We start from the raw sequence: 20,531 nt of genomic DNA, 5'->3' as shown, positions 1-20,531 counted from the left end.
TATTAAGTTCTATATTTTTAGAGTAATTTCTGTTGACTCCCATTGGGTCTATAGGATTTTTTTTTCTCACAATAGGAAGCAATCCTTAGGACTCAAATGGAAATGTGGGGTGCCTAGTAAATGCAGGAGCAGGACCAGAAGTCCGTATTGCAGAATGGAGATATGAGTGCTATAATATGCACATGTAAACATGACCATTTATTTTGCTCTATATACATACAGCAAAATAGTTGCATTCATTTTTCAATAAGATTCAATCTTGAACAACATTTAATAGGCATGAGAAATATTAGGCTTTTGACCCTATATGTCTTAGCATTCACTTTGGTGTTTAATTAAACATTTTAATGTATTTTATTACATGATTAATGCTGATGTCATTGACGAATGTGAGGATTATTATTTGCCTTTTATCACTTAGTAATTGAGTTCTGTGTATAATTTACTACTCTGACTTTTATTGTAAAATGCATCAAGGAAAGTTTCCATTAATCTTGTTCTTTTGGCTACAGTCTGCTTTTAACAATGTGAATAGCTATCAATAGAAGTAGTGTATTAAAGAGAACAATGACAAAGAAAGAATTTAATTTGGTCATTAGCCTGGTTGCAAAATGTGTTTGGAATGGTGAAGAGATCACTTCCCCATTACAGCTTTGTTACATTTAAAAATGTCTTTTAATTTGTCAGATGTCTAATCACAATATAACTGATAATACCATAGACTCTTTCAACTGTATAGTTTATTCACTGCTTTTATATGCCTCCTTGCACAGGAATTGCTTGAGCCTTGTTCACTAAATAAATAAACCTCTGATGGGATCATATTTTAAGAATAAGTCGTTACACCTATTATTTGTACAGACGACTGTTAAAGAATTAGACTGATTATTTGGAATCCAAATGATAGAACTAATGTAGTTTCTTAATGGTGAGATGGGGCAAAAAAGAAGAATAGCAAGTCATTATTAGTGACAACAGCATGTTTACTACTTACATAGACTAATTTCTGCATGCATACATAATTATCTTGAGGAGGTTTTGGATCAAAGGTTTTGCAATAGAGGAGGTTTCGGAATAACTAATAAATTAAACATTAATAAGTCACCAGGACCAAATGGTATTCACACAGAGTTCTGAAAGAACTCAAATATGGAATTGCAGACCTACTACATGTGGTATATAACCAGCCTCTGTATGAGATGACTGGAGGATAGCTAATGTAACTCTTAAAAAAGGATCTAGAGGCAATCCTATAAATTGCAGGCCAGTAAGCCTAACTTCAGTACCAGGCAAATTGGGTGAAAATGTAGTAACGAACAGAATTACCAGACACATAAATCAACACGATATGTTAGGGAAGAGTCAACACGGCTTTTGGGAAAGGAAAGCATGCCTCACCAGTCTATTAGAATTCTTTGAGGGGGTCAACAACCTATAAACAAGGGTGATCCAGTGGATAGAGTGTATTTGGACTTTCAGAAAACCTTTGACAAGGTCCCTCACCGAAGGCTCTTAAGCAAAGTAGGCAATCATTGGATCAGAGGGAAAGGGCCAGTTAAAGATAGGGGCCCAATCTATGTCATTGGAAATTTTTAAGAGCAGGTTAGAGAAACACCTGTCAGGCATGGGTCTAGATAATACTTAGTCCTGCCTTGAGTGCAGGGGACTGAACTAGAAGACCTCTCCAGGTCCCTTCCAGTCCAGTCCAGAGTAGCTTTCCCAGTGGAGAGCAATAAATATTGGGGACCCCTGGGGGTCTGTCCTGAGACGTGTGCTTTTCATCATATTAATAAATAATCTGGAAAAAGGGATAAACAGTGAGGTGGAAAAGTTTGCAGATGATACAAAATTACTCAAGATAGTTAAGTCCAAAACTGACTGCGAAGAGTTACAAAGGGATGTCAGAAAACTGGGATGAAAGAAAATGGCAGATGAAATTCAATGTTAATAAATGCAAAGTAATGCACATTGGAAATCATAATGCCAACTATACATACAAAACGATGGGGTAAAAATTGGCTGTTAGCACTCAAGAAAGAGATCTTGGAGTCATTGTGGATAGTTCTCTGAAAACATCTGCTCAGTGTGCAGCGGCAGTCAAACAAAGCTAACAGAATGTTAAGAGCCATTAAGAAAGGGATAGATAATGAGATAGAATATTTTATAATGCCACTACATAAATCGATGGTACGTTCATGCGTTGAATACTGCACGGTGCTCTGGTCAGCTCACCTCAAAAAAGGTATATTGGAATTGGGAAAAGCACAGAGCAGGGCAACAAAAATGATTGGGAGTATGGAACAGCTTCCATATGAGGAAAGATTTAAAAGACTGGGACTGTTCATCTTAGAAAAGAGATGACTTAGAAAAGGGATATGATAGGGGTTTATAAAATCATGAATGATGTGAAGAAAGTGAATAGGGAAGTGTTATTTACCCCTTCACATAACACATGAACCACAGGTTACCCAATGAAATTATGAGGCAGCATGTTTAAAATAAACATAAGGAAGTATTTCTTCTCACAACGCACAATCAAACTCATTGCCAGGGGATGTTGTGAAGGCCAAAAACATAACCGAGTTTTAAAAAGAATTAGATAAGTTCATGGAGGATAGGTCCATTAATGGCTATTAGACATGGTTGCGAAGGATGCTACCCCATGCTCTGGGTGACCCTAAACCTCTGATTGCCAGAAGCTGGAACTGGATGGCAGAGGATGGATCACTTGACAAATTTCCCTGTTCTGTTCACTCCCTCTAAAGCCTCCAGCACCAGCTGCTGTTAGAAGACAAGGTACTGGACTAGATAGATCATTGGTCTGTCCCACTATTGCAGTTCTTAAGTTGATATATTATGGAGTCTAGTTAGTCTCTTCATAATTAACATTAAGTCTAGTATCTCACCATAATATTTAGGTGTGTCATTTGGACTAGCTATAATTTTACTTAAAAAAAACTTCTAATGCAGTATCAGTAGGCTGATGTAACAGCCATATAATACCAATATCATAGATTCATAGGTGCATAGATTCCAAGACAAGATGGTACCATTGTGATTATCTAGTCTGACCTCCTGTATAACAGGCCATTCCAATGGTAAATTACCCTCAGTGTTAAAAATGTATGCCTTATTTCCAGTCTGAATTGTCTAGCTTCAACTTCCACCTATTGGATTGTGTTATATTTTTCTCTGCTAGATTGAAAAGCCTAGTAGTAAATATTTGTTCCTTATGTAGATACTTACAGCCTGTAATCAAGTCACCCTTAACCTTCTCTTTGTTAAGCTAAATGAATTGTGCTCTTTGAGTCCATCAGTATAATGCATGTTTTCTAATCCTTTAATCATTCTCATGGCACTTCTCTTAACACTCTGCAATTCACCAACATCCTTCTTGAATTGTGCACACTAGAATGGGACTCAGTATTCCAGCAGCCGTCATGAGTTATTATCTATGTTTACATCCTGGATGTCTGTGCTGAGACCATATAGATGGTATAAACTTTACAGAGCCTTTAAGCACTCCTCCCCCTAGACCCTACCTAATTTTCAAGTTTTTATAGTTGCTGAGAAAACCTTCTACACAGGAAACGAGTGTACACCAATGTGTGATGTCTGCTTGAGTCTGCACACAGCAAATATACTGAAAACAAGACCTTTGTGAGGTGTGGGCCATCATTCTGATTAGGATGCCATTTAATGATGCAGATTTCATTGTTAACATTAACTATTTCATTTGCTGATCATTTAAATATCCAATTAATAAACTGACCTCACAAATACAAACCTCCTCCCTCACCTGCTTCAAAAAAAAAAAAAAAAAAAAAAAAGTTGTCCTTTACACAAATGCCAGAACCTCCAGCTGTTCCCCAATAACTCCTATGATACAGCTAGGAAATTTTAAGTTCAGAATTCTACAGCAAACTGCAAATTAAAAAACTTTGAAGTACGTAATGTTGAATTTAATATCAAATTAATAATACTGGCATTTTGTAAGGTAATATTTGTTTTCATATTTCTTAACATTTAAAAAATATATTCTTCTTGATTTGAAACTGCCACTGAATCTCCTGTCTAATGCACTAGAGTACAGGGATCTTACTGCAGAATTTAGGACAAGCTTGCTGTATATTTGCTCAAACTTTCGGTAGAAATGGCTTTTAACAATTAAAATTACAATTACAGCAAGTTGACAGAAAACAAGTCAAAGGCTCAATCTTTACTAAGGGCGATGGATTAAAGCAAATTCAGAGTTTCTAGGACAAGTTGTTTTGGCAATAAATACTAGTGTGATCATCATATGTTCTGTACACAACATCTTTCAAACAAGAGTGGCTGGCCTCACATTATCCAGAAAAAAATTACCTTTTCATAATCTGACATTTGTGAAATTTCAGGTGGATTGGTTTAAGTTTAGTGAAGTTCATCTGGGAGTCAGACTGTGGATCAAAAGTTGAGCTGGTTATTCTATTCAATGCAAATTTATCTAGGGTCTTGCACTGATCATCACCTAAGAAATGTAGCGCTGGATTCCACTCTAACTACGTAGAGATGACAGTAGCTGCCTTCAGCCTTAAATGTGGATGCTAGAGTATATTTCTCGAATGCAACCATAGTAGTTTTTGATTACACAAAAAAGCAATTAAGAAATGGTGTTTTATTAAATATTTATAAATCGTTTTCTGTATCACAAATTGTCTCATTCCTATATATTAGAAAATGGAAAAGTAAACAGGACATAATTCAGGTCATCTTATTCCCTCCTTCTCACTTCAGTGACTAGGTGTATGAACCGTAAATGAGGGAACATATTAGTCTTAATTGTTGTCTTCAGCCTGACAGTTTTAAATGACTAACTCCTTTTGAACTTAGTGGTCCTTTGCCAGTGTGAAATGTTTTGGAGCTGAGTGTCACATTGCTTACTGCAATTTTCAGCGAATATTTGCTAAATGGTACATATCTGAGTGATTTTTGTTAGTGATTGGACAAATCTAACCACAGGTTAGTAGGAATAAAGCCATCTCATTAATGTAAGGGTATAGTCTGAAAACAATGCTGTGCAGGTGCCACTGCTATGCCTGGAAAAAGAAAATGATTGTCTTAAATATTTAATACAACACAGCATCTCTCAAGTGCTGTTTTTCGTGTGATGAGGTACTGACTTGTCATACCCATGGAGCATGCTAAGAAAGAGATATTTTTAATAGGCTCCAATACAGCTGGAAATACTGTACTTAAATATAATAATTCAGGGTGGGTAAGAGATGTGTTTTTCCCCAAAGGGAAGCTCATGTTGCTCAATTATTAGTTCTAGCCATCTTTTCAGATGTTTTAATTTTGTAAGAAAGCTGTTTTTTTCACAAAGAATAAATCGAGCTGTAAAAATTAAAATAAAGTTTCTCTTCACAAAAGTACGCAGTTTTTAAAAGAGGATGTAGTTGGATCTAGTGTGTAACCAGAGAATGTTCAAGTGCCTCCATAGCTGGTGGAAATCAAGTTACTCCATCTATGGTGTGGGTAACTCTCCTGTCCAGATCTGCTTGTTTCTGATGAAATAATACAACTTTGATGATTCTATCTGCCTTGCACCAAATTGAACCTGCCTTCCTCCCTCTTTCAATACAAATATTGAAGATATAGAGAACAACCCTATTTGAAACATCCCTCTGGAATCTATTATTGCATATGCAATATACATATTTTCCCCTAAAGCTCTTCAATAAAGCTACATTTTTGGGATGTACCGTGTATATCCGATGGTGTCCTATTGCTCTACATGTAACAGCTAGATTGGTAATCAATTCCATTTACTTAATAAAATCAAATTAAACATGTATCTGGTCATTAAATTGCTTCTAAATCAATACACAGTTCTGACTAACTTCATTAAGAACTAACTGAGGACTTGGGCTTCCAAAAAGGGACTTAACATTTGTGAAGAACCTTGAAGAAGAGACATCCTGAACTCAAACAAAATATTTACCTGGACACTTTAATCCTGATATATGAATGCTTTATGCAGTCTGCACTGAGCAGTATGCTGGCTGGGTGCTGTGTATTGCAGTGGAGGACTATTAGAAAATCAAGGCACCTGAGCTCAGTATGGATGAACAGAAGGTTTGTGAGAGGATAGAAAATGAAAGTATGCGATGAACCCAACTACAAAAAAATAAATTGATCTATTTTAGGTTGGAAGCAAATGTGTTTTACTTGTGGAAATGAGTGAAGATATTTAAAGACCTTAAAGAAAGCCCACGTCTATTCTGGATAACAAGTTTTTATAGCATAAAGGCTGGAATGGTCAGATCTGATACAAACCTAACACCTGTGGAAAATCAGTGATCCTATATGAACGTCCAACTTTGAACTAAACAGGGAATCACTTTCTTGCTTTGACCACTGCTTTATTGTCTAAAACTGTCTGAACCTTTAAGCTCTACTGATTTCCCCCTAAAGGAAATAATTAATCTTTTTCAGTGTGTTTGATGAAAATAAGTTAGCATCCCACTGTTTAAATTCACACAGGGTTTATTAGCTGTAGGAAGAAAATGCTCATTGTAGGCACTGGGTTACAAAAAGTTAACTTGTAATATTTAATGTTAGCTGACAAAAAGGGCTGTGCAGAGAATGTGATAATCACATCAGGAGAAGCAGAGGACACTAGAGATATGGTGGTGAATTAGTTGAAGGTACATGCAGTACAGTATGTGAAATAATAACTTTACACAGACAGCAGTTAGTGGTGGGAAAATATTCATTGGCTCATACAGAGAATCATCTAAAAGTTCAGTACATTCAAAATTGGAATGTAATAGATTTTTGGGCTCTGCCCCTCTGGTGTGCCAATGTTCTGCTTTGCACCCTTGGGGTAAGAAGATGAGTCAAGGTAGCTTTTAAGCCTCAGGGCTGCTCTAATATTTTGCTTTGTAATATATCCCTAGGGCCAGGTTTTGGTCTTGTCTCCTACAATTCGGGAGAGGGCTGGGAGAGGACAACATAGGGAAATGGTGGCAGAAGGGGTGTGACATAGCCAGCTGATACCTGCTGTGGGTTCTTCCTCGTTTCCAGGCCAATCCATAACTTAGGGCAATGGTTCTCAACCTTTCCAGACTGCAGTACCCCTTTCAAGAGTCTGATTTGTCTTGCATACCCCAAGTTTCACCTCACGTAAGAACTACTTGCTTACAAAAACAGACATCAAAATACAAAAGTGTCACAGCACACTACTACTGAAAAATTGCATACTGTCTCATTTTTATCATATAATTATAATATAAATCAATTGGAATATAAATGTTGTACTTACATTTCAGTGTATAATATATAGAGCAGTATAAGCAAGTCATTATCAGTATGAAATTATAGTTTGTACTGACTTTGCTAGTGCTTTTTATGTAGCCTGTTATAAAACTAGGCAAATATCTAGATGAATTGATGTACCACCTGGAAGACCTCTGAGTACCCCTAGGAGTAGACATACCCCTCATCAAGAACCACTGATTTAGGAGATTGAAAGAATGAGTTGGCTAGAGTTGTGGAGAGTACTAAATGATCCAATAGGTCTTTTCCATCTCTAATTTCTTCAAATGTACAGGGAAGGGGGCAGTGTAATATCCCCAGAGAAATTTCAGATTGTAATCTGATATGTGAGCCCATCTCCATGTAGAAATGGTTTAAAGAATTCTCAATTTACATTCCACTGAATCTAAATGTTCAGGACATTCTTTTTTCCTCCAGTGTTTGCTTTTTCACTTGTCTACAACATTAATTGCTGAGATATAATCCTTTTTCAGTGTAACCATCCAGGCTGGGATTTTTAAACGCAACTAATTGACCAAGGAGCACAAGTCCTTTGATTTTTCTCTGAGGGAGTCAAGATTATCAAGATTGATGAGAAAGTAACAGCAGAGAAGATGACAGATGACAAGACATGAAATGATCATTCTTGAGATTATCAGATGAATCTTCAGATTCTTTTGATAATCTCAAGAATGATCAAGTGAGTTGATTCACTGTCTCGATTAGAATGTTAAAGCGGTGCACCACATATTACATGTTACTGAATTTAGTCACTGAGGATTTTAAGAGACTTTTTAAGCATAGTAGCCGCAAAAGCTAAACTCTTGGGAACTGAGAGGTTTTTCTGAAGGCTGCTGTCAAAGGAGCAGTAGAGTCAGCTGCATTCAAAAAGTAGATAATCTGAATGACCTATCCTAAGCATGCTCCAGATCCTGCAAATAGACACATGCTTCATTTTATGTGCATAACAGTTCTATTGAAGTCAATGAGACTACCCAAGCTCCCGATCTTAAATGCTCTGAGATCTATGGATGAAGAGGGCTATATACAAGGTAGGGATTATTATAAAGATGTGTTTAAATCCCACTGAAGTCAATGGGAGTTAAGCATGTGCTTTTCTGATTAGGGGAACAAGTATATGAAGTTAATGCATAACTGTTTGGAGGATCAGGGCCTGTAAGGACCTGCATTAAACTAACAAAAAAGGCAATAAATCTTGCTACCTACTGCAGAGCTAGTGTGTTAAATATTAACACACACACACACATACACACACACATAGGATTTTTGTAACATTTTACTGTTATATTGTATATATATTGTTATATATTGTATATCTACCTGCCTTGTAGTTGAGATACATTGAAGTGCTATGCCAGAAAATACAGTATTGTTCACTTTGCCATTACAGTGAAAAAGTATAGAAAGGGAGGTTTGAACTGTCTTACCCTTAGCACGAAATATTAGGATGACAGTATTTTGAACATCAAATTGTGGATTAAAGATGCTTGCTTGGTGTTTAAAAACTTTATTTTCCACTTTAAATACAGTGTTTTTGGTCTTCAAGATTTTCCTTTATTGGGATCTTGTGCACTCAGGCATTTGTGAGTTTTCTCCAAGACCATTATTTATGCTTTTTGAACGTTTTTCTCAGAATGGATGATTTTTTATCAGACATAAGGAATAACATTGGACATGGTATTCAGTGGATGTTTTCTTTGTCACTTTGCTATCATTATTTGTGAACACTTATTGAACAGCAGTAGAAGTGGGAGGAAGAAACATTTTTCTCTTAATGGACTATATTGTTTCATTGGTAAATTACACAAACATTTCTAAAAGGGCTTTTTATTCTGAAATATTAGCATCACATAATTTTTCACTTCAGTTTTGCTTTGCTTTCCTATTTTGCTGTAATTGTATTGGGCAATTGGTTCCCTTCCAAAATAACCTGAATCTCCCAGATGTAGCTTGTTAAAATCTCTAGTTTTTGAAAATAAACTTTAATAGTATGGTAGGTGCCAAATCCTGTTGTCCAGGAACTCACATGTGGTAAGGCGCTTGATTGCAGTGGGAACAATATTAAGACCTAAACATGAGAAAATTTCAACCTCAATATAGTGTCATTATGGTTTGCTTTTTAAAAATCTTTTATTTTCACAGTGAAAACAAACCAAACCAAACCTTTGGAACTGGGAGGGAATACCTCTCCTTTTAATGCACATTGGGGCATGTTAGAGGCTCTTAATGGCTTGGGTGGTACTTAGCTAAGAGTGCCTCTCTCTGCGCCATACTGGTGGGGCTTCCAGGAAATCGGAGCTGGAGAGCCATTCTTATGAGAGAGAGGAAGCATCTGGCAGGATTTGCACTGAACCACTTGACTTTGGAATTTGCTCCCCCAACCCTTTTCCAAATTCATTTTCCTTCTGCACATATAGCAATACCTGTTTGTTGGGGAAGGCAGGGGAAGAGATGTTGTTTGTCTGTTTGCTTGTTTTGTTTCTCTAGGGAACGGAAAGGATATGATGATAGATCTTGATGATTTAAATTTAAATTTCATTTCTTAAATTGCTGGGTGTGATAGGTATGCTGTTTAATAATTAAAAGGGGGGGTACTAAGCATGGTCTTTTTCCTGCTGGTTGTGTAAAGACTGCCTACAAGAAGGGGAAAACTCTCTATTTTGTAAGTTGTGTGCTCAGACGTAAAGAAGTAATAAATAAAATGTTATTACAAAATGCACGAGAGCCTTTCCTATATATTATTAATTTGTCGTGCAGTAGCACCTACGGACCCCTATTGTAGACCAGGCCCCATTGTGCTAAACACTGTATAAATGCTTAACCAAAAGATAGTTCCTGCCCCAAGGAGTTTATAGTCTAAGGGTATGTTTACATAGCCCATGGAAGTGAGCCTCTCAGCCTGGATCAACAGACTTGGGTTAGTAGGGCTTGTGCTAGCACTGTAAAAATAGCTATTTAGACAAATCTTTGAAGTTGTTGCTGGAGCTGATGCTCAGGCTCTGAAGCCTAGGGAGGGGGGCTTCCAAGCTCTAGCCACAGCTATAACTTCAAAGTGCTGTCTACACAGCTGTTTTTATAGTGCTAACGGGAGCCCCCCTAGCCCAAGTCTCTTGACCCAGTCTGGGAAGTTCTCTTCTGTGGGCCATATAGACATAGCCCCATGTGATCCTAAATAGTCCTCACTCCCCTCTTCCACTAAGCCCTTGCCTCAAGCTCTACTATTTTCTCTGTACAGCTTCCTGTAATTTAGCTAGCCATGTACGTGAAGTGAATCTTTCCTTCATTGCACACTTAGAGCCTGATGCAAAGCCCACTGAAGTCAAGGGGAATCATTCTATAGACATGAATGGGCTTTAGACCAGGCTCTTTAGGATTTAGCCAAAAGAACTACTTTGCATATTCACAGACTAATAAAGCTAATAAATTGATACCTCTTTTTCTTCGAAACAAGGAATGGTGGATGGGTGGGATTGTGGTTGTTTTTTATCCATTATGTTCTCTCTGAATTAATTTTTTTTGAAACCTAAAAGTGAGTGAATAAAAATGCACTTTTTGGCAGAGATTAAATCGGAAAGATGTCAGCCCAATTAGTGAATGTTCCTGAAATTAACGAATGACTGAAAATGTGGAAGTTGAATGGAAATTGTAATTTATTCTTCACTATATTAGTTGCTGTCACTCCTGCTATAATGCTGATTTTAAGATTTGTATGGGAGTATACTAACAGAAGAAGAAAACTTCCCCTACTAGTGCTTTGTGTAATCATTGAAGCCTGTGTTGTCGTTGATGTACAATATGATAATAATAACCACATTAGTATCTGAAGCTTTCTCCAATGCATGACGTCTCAACAGGATATATTTTTAAAAGATTATTTTGAAAAGAGAAATGTGACAGATAGACCAGAATGTTTTAATGCAGTTGCTCTGCTGCAGCTAATATCCATCATCCCCACATCTGTACAAGGGAGAATGGCGAAGCTATCGCTATAATGATCGTTTTTAAAATACACTTTTTATGGAAGCTAAAGCTCATAACTAAAGCTGGTCAGGAACTTTTTGATTAAATGTTTTTTCATCCAATAATGCCATTTCATGGAAACTGAAATGTTTCACAAAGACATATCGATTTCAACAAAACTTTTGTCAGGTTGGTTTTCAGGTTCAGGGTAGCCTTTATGGACACAAGCGAGAGACTGGGATGAAAAAGCGAACCATTTCAATACAATTCCATTTTGCCAAAAGCTTTAAAAGGTTTTGGTTTTGTTCCATATTGGAACAAATTGTTCCAAATTGTTCCATATTGGAACAAAACCAAATTCTGATACCATGAAAGTTGTCACAATTCTTGTTCTTTGGCCAGCTCTACTGATGCCCCAGTTACAACCATCTGTAATACAGGGGTGCTTAGTTGGGAAAAGCAGACATGAAGCACCCTTCCTCCAGGGCACAGCCACAATTTGGGTGCATGTATTTTGCGAGTGAAGTGAGGAGGATAGAAGCAGACAGTGCCTGTTCCACCCATACACCTACCAGCAGTTATATTCATAGTCATACCAACCAGTAGAGGGTTACACTGTCTCATTTTGCAGGAAAAAAAATGAGGCAACCTTTTCAAAGCAATTCAGGCATCAATTAATTAAACCTAGCAATGCTTGTTAATCAACAATAAATCAACCTAGTCTGTTAATCAAAAAGGCAAAGTTCATTGTGGGATAAGTGTCACCTTCCAGTCACACACACACACCCTGCCCAAGTATTGCATATACTGATCCAGAACCTGTATTGGGCAAAGGAGAACCTCAGGATGGATTGTGCTCATCTGATTTCTGGAGAACCCCTTTGCAATATTTAATGTTACAGCCTGTCCAGCAGAAGCTGACAAACCTACTGAGGCTTCACCATGGATTTTGTTATGTTCAAGCCCAGTTGTGAATGAGGGGCAGGAAAACAGGCATATAGTACAACAGAGAGAAGCATTGTATAAAAGTCTAGACATATAGCACTGTCATAGAGAGAAGAGACATTGCACTGTGCAATGTATACAAACTGATCTAAACTGAGACCGAAATTAAACTTAGCCATGGCCAGAATTCAGGTTTAGGTTATGGTGGGGGAAGATAAGATTTTGTTTCTTAAGCAAATTGTTCCGCTCTATTTATTTGTGTTTCTTAGATATCCTGCAAGTTGGGCCATGGATTCTCTGTGCGATTCAGAAATCAAACAGTTGGGGACACTCATACATAAGTTAGGATTCTGTCACAACCCAAGCATGAGGGCAGCTGATGAATGCCTTCCTGTCCAGAGCAAAACATTAACAAGAAGTGAATAGACAATTTGCTGTGTTAGTTTCAGCTGGCGTCAGACAGCTTTATTATTTGAATTCATCTGGATGCTGTCCATTTTATATTCTGAAAGGAAAAGCAGTGACATTTTTTAGCTCTGGCAGTGATAAATACCATATTTGGTTGGCTATTGAACTGTTGAAAAGAATAAGATGTTTGACAATAATTGCACATTGAACTTTTTGGAAGCCTACCCATAGAGAGAAAGTGTGTGTGGTCCAATGGTTAGGGCACTGGGCCATGACTCAGGTGACCTGGGGTCTGTTCCTGACTTGGCGTCTGACCTGTGATACATCATGCTGCTGTGCCTTTGTTTTCCCATTGTCTCACTACTTAGATTGCTCCTTTTTGGGTGCAGGAACTGTCTTACCATGTTTGCGCAATGCCTCACTCAGTGGGTACTGCTTTAACGCATGTGATCTATTTTGTTTTCTATGGACTCCCAAACAAGTTTTTCTACTTTATCATTTTCAATTTATAAAATGTCTTAACTGGGATTAACTACTTAATTGGAAAAAAATTCTATAATTTTACTATTCTTTCATGGAGTTTAAAGTAATTTTTCAACTCTGAAGCTTGTTTTCTTGTGTGATCCTCTAAATAATGTATGCAAGGTAGAAATTTCTTTTGTATGATTGTGTCCTGGGTGTTTCAAACCATTCTTTGAAATCTCTGGGGCAGTCCATGCATATCAGGCTACAGACAAGTTAAAAGGAAAGGAGAGTCTAGCATGGGACAGAGCTGACCATCTGTTCTTTTCTGCCCGAGTAATCAGGAATACCCTATTATTTCTCATCATGATTCTTGGGAGCATAGAGGAGCTGACACTTGCTCAAAGTCATTAGTATGGCTATTGAAATGCAGCTTTCCTCCCCCCCCCACCATATTCACTGAAAAAAAATGTAAAAGGCACATTCAAATATGTATTTCCATAAGAATCAAACCAGCAGCTACTGCCCTTCATGTAAATGGAAACTTACTTGCACTACAGGAGCTAGGTGCTAAATGGGAAAGGCAACACTTCAAACACCAAATAGTTTTCTCTCTAGTTTTGTCCTCATGCTCTCATTAAAGACAATAAGGGGAAAACAAAAACAAACAGCAACAGCAACAACACACGTTGAAATCAATGGGAGCAGGATGAAGACTGGAGTATGTCCAGACTAAGGTTACCAACAGTCTAATCACACAAACTCAAACACCCTTGCCCCGCCCCTGCCTCACCCCTTCCCCCCCCATTTACTCCATCTGCCCTCCCTCCATCGCTCGCTTTCCCCCACCCTCACTCACTTTCACTGGGCTGGGGCAGGGGGTTGGGGTGTGGGAGGGGATGCAGGCTCTGAGAGGGAGTTTGGGTGCAGGAGGGGGCTCTGGGCTGCGGCATGGGGTTGGGGTGCAGGAGGGAGTGAGGGGTATGGCTCTGGGAAGGAGCTCAGGGCTGGGGCAGCAGGTTGGGGTGTGGGAGATGGTTTGGGGTGCAGGCTCCGGCTGGGCAGCGCTTACCTCGGGTGGCTCCCGGTCAGCAGTGCAGCGGGGCTAAGGCATTCTCCCTGCCTGCCCTGACCCCATGCCGCTCCCAGAAGTGTCTGGCATGTCCCTGCAGGGTTCTGTCCCTGCCTGCAGGCACTGCCCCAATAGCTCCCATTGTCTGCAGTTCCCAGCCAATGGGAGCTGCGGAGTCAGCGCTTGGGGTGTGGTCAGCGTGCAGAGACATCCTGCTTCCCCCCCCCCAGGGGCCACAGGGACATGCTGGCCGGTTCTGGGAGAAGCGCGGAGCTAGGGCAGGTCGGTAGCCTGCCTTAGCCCTGTTGGACTTTTACGGCCTAAAATCTCGTGGTTTACAGAGCCTGATTCCGGGAGACTCCTGGCAAAACCGGGAGGGTTGGCAACCTTAGACCAGACCCTTGTGAAACTTGCAAAAACTTAAATTTAGTCATGTATGTAGGAAGTATGAATAAGCAAATGTTAGAAGAAGAAAAATATATAGCTCTACAAGCAAACGATGAGCTGTAGTCTTTAAAAAAGTTATTCATTGTGAAGTAATAGCTGAGCTTGGTAATTTTCTTTTACATTACTTGTGTTTTCATTTTTTCCCCAATATACATCTTGGAATAATGTTACCTGCAAAAATAAAATAAAATAATAAAAATAATTAATAATAAATTGGCCAGGAGAGGGAGTGACATGCTTTATGAGAGTATATGCTACTCTCATTTATTTCCTGAAAAACTGAGAGGTATGGAGAAGTCAGAGTTAAAATCCTGTTTTAAACTATCACAGCATGGAAGGGGAATGTGGTAATGGAGTGGGCAGTTATAATAAAGTACCCATCTCCATTTTGCCTCTACGGAATAGACCAAAATGGTGTACAGGAGGCCCCTGGTGAATTTCATGTGAATACACTCATATAGAGGTGTGGGCCAAGCATGTTGGGGATAATCCTTCTTTCCTCCATTTACCCTTTGTCTTGTTGATTTTGGTTGTAAGCACTTTGAGGCAAGGGACTGACCGCATCTGTGTAACACAATGGATCCACAATCTCAGCAGAGGTTTCTGGGAGCTATTGTAATACATGAATTATTGTGGAATTTATAGTGTAAATGGAGTTCACTAGATGTAAAAATAAGATGTGTGTATGTCACAAAGTGGGCTGGGCCTCTCAGGGGAGTTGCACTCAGGCCCACCTGTGCCTAGTTATCTGCCTTCCAGGTAATGGGTTTGGGCCCATGGTTCGGTCAGGTGACCATATATTATGTGATGGTAGCCCTGGGTGGGGCTTTGTATAAGAGGAGGAAGCCACTGTGTGTAGTGAGAGGGAAACAATGGAAGACCGAGTGGGTGATCTTTTCAAAAATGCTCAGGGTATAGGCACTGAGCTTGGCAAAGTTCTTCTGTCCACAGAGTGCTGGGGACCTGAGAGAGTGCTGGGTCTGATGCCCTGATGAAAGGGAAAAGGAGGAAGAGAGAGAGGATATGGGATCATGGAGACCCAGGGAATAAACTCGCTCTGCAAGCTAGCGGGTAAGGACTGGCTGGAACTACCTGCGGTGAAGGTCAAAAGCAAAATCTTTTTAGGGGGAGCTAGGAACCCCAGAGGAATTAAGTGGACTGCTAAGCATGAAGATGCCTGGGAATGTCTAACTTTGAGTTAAGCTGTTGTTTTATGTTAGCAATCCAATCCCCAGAATGGGATAGTAATTCAGTGCACCAATTAGTGTTTTGCATCCCTGTGGAAGGAGGAAAACTGAGGTGGCAGGGACATCCAATGCTGGCTGAGGTAAGATTCTGTTACAGCTGTAGTTGCCAAGGGTCTATAACTATGTTTGATAATGCTCCTTAAGCCCCTGATCCTGTGAGGTGCTGAGTTCCCCCTGATGAGCTGGGAGGATCAGGCCCTAACTGAAGAAATAAAAACCACATAAATGTCTTCAGTCAATATGAAAAGGAAATAAAAGATTCAGATGATAATCTTCTTTCTATGCAGTTGAGGAAATGTAATATACAGCCAGCATTGTTATATTGTTGCTCAGCATTGACTTTACCACAGCATTACTAATGCAGTAAAGCAATTGTACTTTATAATGGCAATGCTTATATTTTAAACTAGAGGTGGGCCCAAACCATAGCCCTAGACTTGGATACCCCTGACCATTCCCTTGTTCAAAACACAGAGCAGGATCTGAATTCTGTAGCTAAGCCCTCTGTTTTTAACTTTACCCACTGTATTTTCACTGCAAAGTACTTTGCCATCTATGCTTTAAGATCCTAGGTTGAGTTTGTAGGACTGGGAGCTAGAGAAAAAAATCTTTATTGGGCAATTTTGTTGTGAGTGTCACTAGAGGCAATGAACATGGAGGCAATGAACACAGTACCACTTCTCTGAATATAGGTGAACTTTAAGAAAATCAGAATTATGCAATGGAGTAGATAGTATAATAGGTATGTGGATTTCAAAAAATGTGGCTACAGAAAGAACATCCTAGAAACCCTAAGCAACACCTGAGAATTTTTTTCTTTTCTAAAAATGCATTTCTAGAATGAGAGGCTTCCAAAGAACATCTGGAAGGGTACAAGAATTTTCTCCTAGGCTTTCTTGTGAAAGAGTTATGAGTGAACTATTGTAAGTACACCTTGGAAATCTCCTATTGCGCATATTGACTGGAAAAGTAAGAGTACATGGCTTACCTCTGCTACTCAAACTATACAGAATATTCTCCCTCAGCTGGACTTGTGGATCGGGCTTTAAAACAACACTTGCATCCCCCCCAGATAGAAGTGCAACAATGTTCCAATGTGTGTGTTCAGTGAGGCCTTAATCAGATCATCTTTACATCACCTACATATTAAACATGAAATTTGCAAGTGGTTTGAGGTTCTAGCTCCCATAATAATAATATTAAAAATATCATTTAGTTCTTATCAAAGAACACTACTTGGGTACAGTCAAGTGGTGTGAGGTAATCCTAAAGTCATTTAATATAGCAGGGGACTTGGAAGCCTCCCAGACCAACAGGAATGTTTGTTAAACCAAAACCCAAACATGTATCAAGCTATTCAAAGAAAGCTTCAAACCTTAATGGCTTTTGTCGAGTCAAGTTCCTGGCTGGTTAAGCATGAGCCCAAAAATAACCCATACCATCCTGATTTAAAAATAAAATATCTGAATATTTAAACATTATAGATCATTAAATCTTAAAAGGATTTTGGTGCTACTGTTCACCTGTGCCATAGTTTATATGAAAAGAGAGTTACAAGGAAAAAATGAGGCCATTAACCTTTAGATGGAGCTGTTTCTCCTTGGATAATATTATGCATGCAAAAATGTTGTGTATCCAATAAGGGAATAGGAATGGACTGACAAATACTGTAACCCAATAATGAATTTTTAAAAAACACATTCTTACCATAACCAAAAGAGTAAGTGTACCCAGTTCAAATCTGCTCACGTAACTCTTAACAGGACTAAATTATAAACAGAGCTAATTGTTATGTCTCAAATAACCCTTGCATTATGGGTAGCTTTCTGGAGTGATAAGCTTTTAAGAAATTCATATGTTAAGGTGTATGTTATCGATTTATGGATCTGTAAATATATATGATATGAATTATACAATAGCAGTTGTTGTCAAAATGGCAGCTAATGTAAATGCATGGATTTTGGCTTCTATACATCTAAGGTTGGTCCAGTGGATGCAACTAATAACTGATGCACCAGTGAGCAGCAATGAGTTTGAGGGAGTGGTTGTGCAATTCCAAATGCAGGGGGAGACAGGGAGAAAACAGGTTGGGAGCACAGGAATATATATTTAACATTCCAACATGCTCTACAGCCACATTTCATGCAGTTATATGAACCACATAGGCATTAGTGATGTAGAATAACTGGAAGTTCCATGTATGGTAATCATACACAATATCATTAACTATAAAGTTTTACAGAAACAGAAGTACAGGCTTTGCCCCTAGCAACTTACAGTATAGACTGGATATAACACAGTGAGTGGTGGTGATTTGCTGATTGACACATACCAGCAAAGAATGTCTCATTCTCCCTGCTGGTACTTAATAAATAGACTGGCTTCTTAAGCAGATTTGACATTTGGGCAGACTCCCTGATTTGGAGCCATTAGAAATGTAAAGGAGAACCTCGCCTTTTATTTTCTTAAAATAAAGATGTTAACTTCGAAAATGTAAACCAGCACTAGGGTTGAAAGGAACAAGCAGCTGGACTCTGCCTCTGCTGTAGCTCATTTTTTTGGGGGGGAGGGAGAAATCTTCCCATGCACACACTTTCAATGTGGAATTAGTCATTTCTCCCTGTGTTCTTTAGGTTCCTGGATGTAGACAGGAAAATAGTCTAACATATTTCCACGAATGCTACGGAGTCAAACTCTGATCACAGTAGTCTATATCTCCTTAGAATGTACATTGCAAGTTTATTTTTCCAGCATGTGCCCCTCTGACAGAGCATAACAAATAATTGTGGCCAATTCCTAAAAAGGGTCCCAGACACTCAAAACCACACCAGTTACTTTATTTGCTGCTTCTAGCTCCTGCATATGCTAAGTATAGGTGGGCAATATGCTAATAGATGGGTCTATTATGTTGGCCAATGTACCAAAATTAATGAAATATTTTTTCAAGTAACAATATACCAGTAAAAGTGCTCCCAGAAAATGCTCCCACTGAAACATATTCAGGGCCAGCTCATCACTAAATGGATGCATGCCGACGAGTGCTTCAGTGTACAGATTGTCCATTCTTTGTGTGATGTGGGTGGGGTGGGGCCACCAGGAGGAACATTGGCAGAGAGGTAACAATGCAGAAGTTGTCTGGGAAGGTTAATACAACTTAAGGATCTGCAGAGGCCAAGTGGGAGTCCCAGGTTAAATAAAAGCCAGTGCTAAATGCAAGATTAGTTGAGGTATTTTACCTAGTGGCTTCTACAGCTGCATTTTTAAGATTTGAAGGAAATTCTCCTTCATGTCCATATCCTGCAATATGATCAGATCCCTGAACTCTACATGAAACCCTTCTTACTTGAATGGAGCTTAGTGGTGACTCCCTGGTTTCATTGTATTGCATGGTCCTTAGCATGCTACAAACTTATTTTGAAGCAAAATACCGTCAATCTGACTTAAGACATTCACACAGAACAATCTGTTTTCAAGAATGCTCAGGCTGTGGCTTTTCATTTATTTCCCTAGCCAGAGTTGCAGCTGCCTATATTCTTGACTAGCTCTGGCCAAAAATTCCCTCCTAAAAGTGAGAAATTTGTGAGTTTAAAAACTAAACAAAACAAACCTGTGCTATGCAATTTTAACAAGCATATGTAATGGTGGGTACAGGTACAAGTGTAGCTCCCTTTTCTGGAGGGTTTTGCAAATGCATCACTGTAGGTGAGGATTTTTTTTTTAAAGAAGAAAATTATGTTGGTGACTTGTGTGCTCAGAAAGGTGATGGACTAGAGGCATTGGCTGATGCCATGCATAGTATGAACAAGCATTATACAAGCTTCCCACATCTCTGCCAATTCAACTCAATCATTCAACCTAGCATGATACACCTTTGCTATGACATTTCTGGCCCTCTCTTGGCCAAAGGCTAATGATCATATAAATATTTCGCAAGATGGCCATTGAAGGACTAGCATAAAATCACCCATAGTTTTAAAAAAAATTAACCAGGTCACTGGAAGAGAAGATAGGAAACTATAACCACATGTGCCAGCCAGCTGGGAGAAAATGTTCTGAAGGAAAGTTTGCTTGGAGTCTAGCTGAAAACTGGTTTCCCTTTTCCACTACAACAGAAATATTCTAACGTGAATCATAGCAGCAGCAATAACTGGTGGTTGAAAAATTTAAGTGCGTTGGGAAATTTCAGGGTTTTATAATCTGGCTTTGTCCCAAATCAGCACCAAGAAAAAATACATATATAAAATATTTTTTCATGAAATAAGATATTCTCAGATACTTTGTCTTGACCATACCAGAGCACTTCAGTTCACTTCAATTCATGTTTGACTCTGATACATCAAGCATTATGATAATTTCCAATCAATTTTTGACAAAATAGATCAATGTCTTCAAATTTGCCTTTTCCAACAAATTATCCTCTGGAAAATTTTTGACCAGCTCTACTAGTGGCTGTCCGATCTAAAAAAGGCAGAGGCAGGCAGAATGCTTCCTGGCAAATTGGAGGATCTTTTTTCTTAGCTGGCAACTAGAAAATATGCCCGTTTAAAGAACTCAGCATGTGCTTCCCTCTGGGCTAGTCTCCTCTGTCCCCTCCTACTAATGCATGGGGGTGGGCTATGTTAACACCACTGCCATGTGCACTTTTAGAACTCTCTGTGCCAACACTTGGA

Source organism: Emys orbicularis, chromosome 9, assembly GCF_028017835.1.
Source record: "Emys orbicularis isolate rEmyOrb1 chromosome 9, rEmyOrb1.hap1, whole genome shotgun sequence".
Classification (NCBI taxonomy): Eukaryota; Metazoa; Chordata; order Testudines; family Emydidae; genus Emys; species Emys orbicularis.
The sequence above is the reverse complement of the archived record's forward strand: the minus strand, read 5'-3'. Positions refer to the sequence as shown.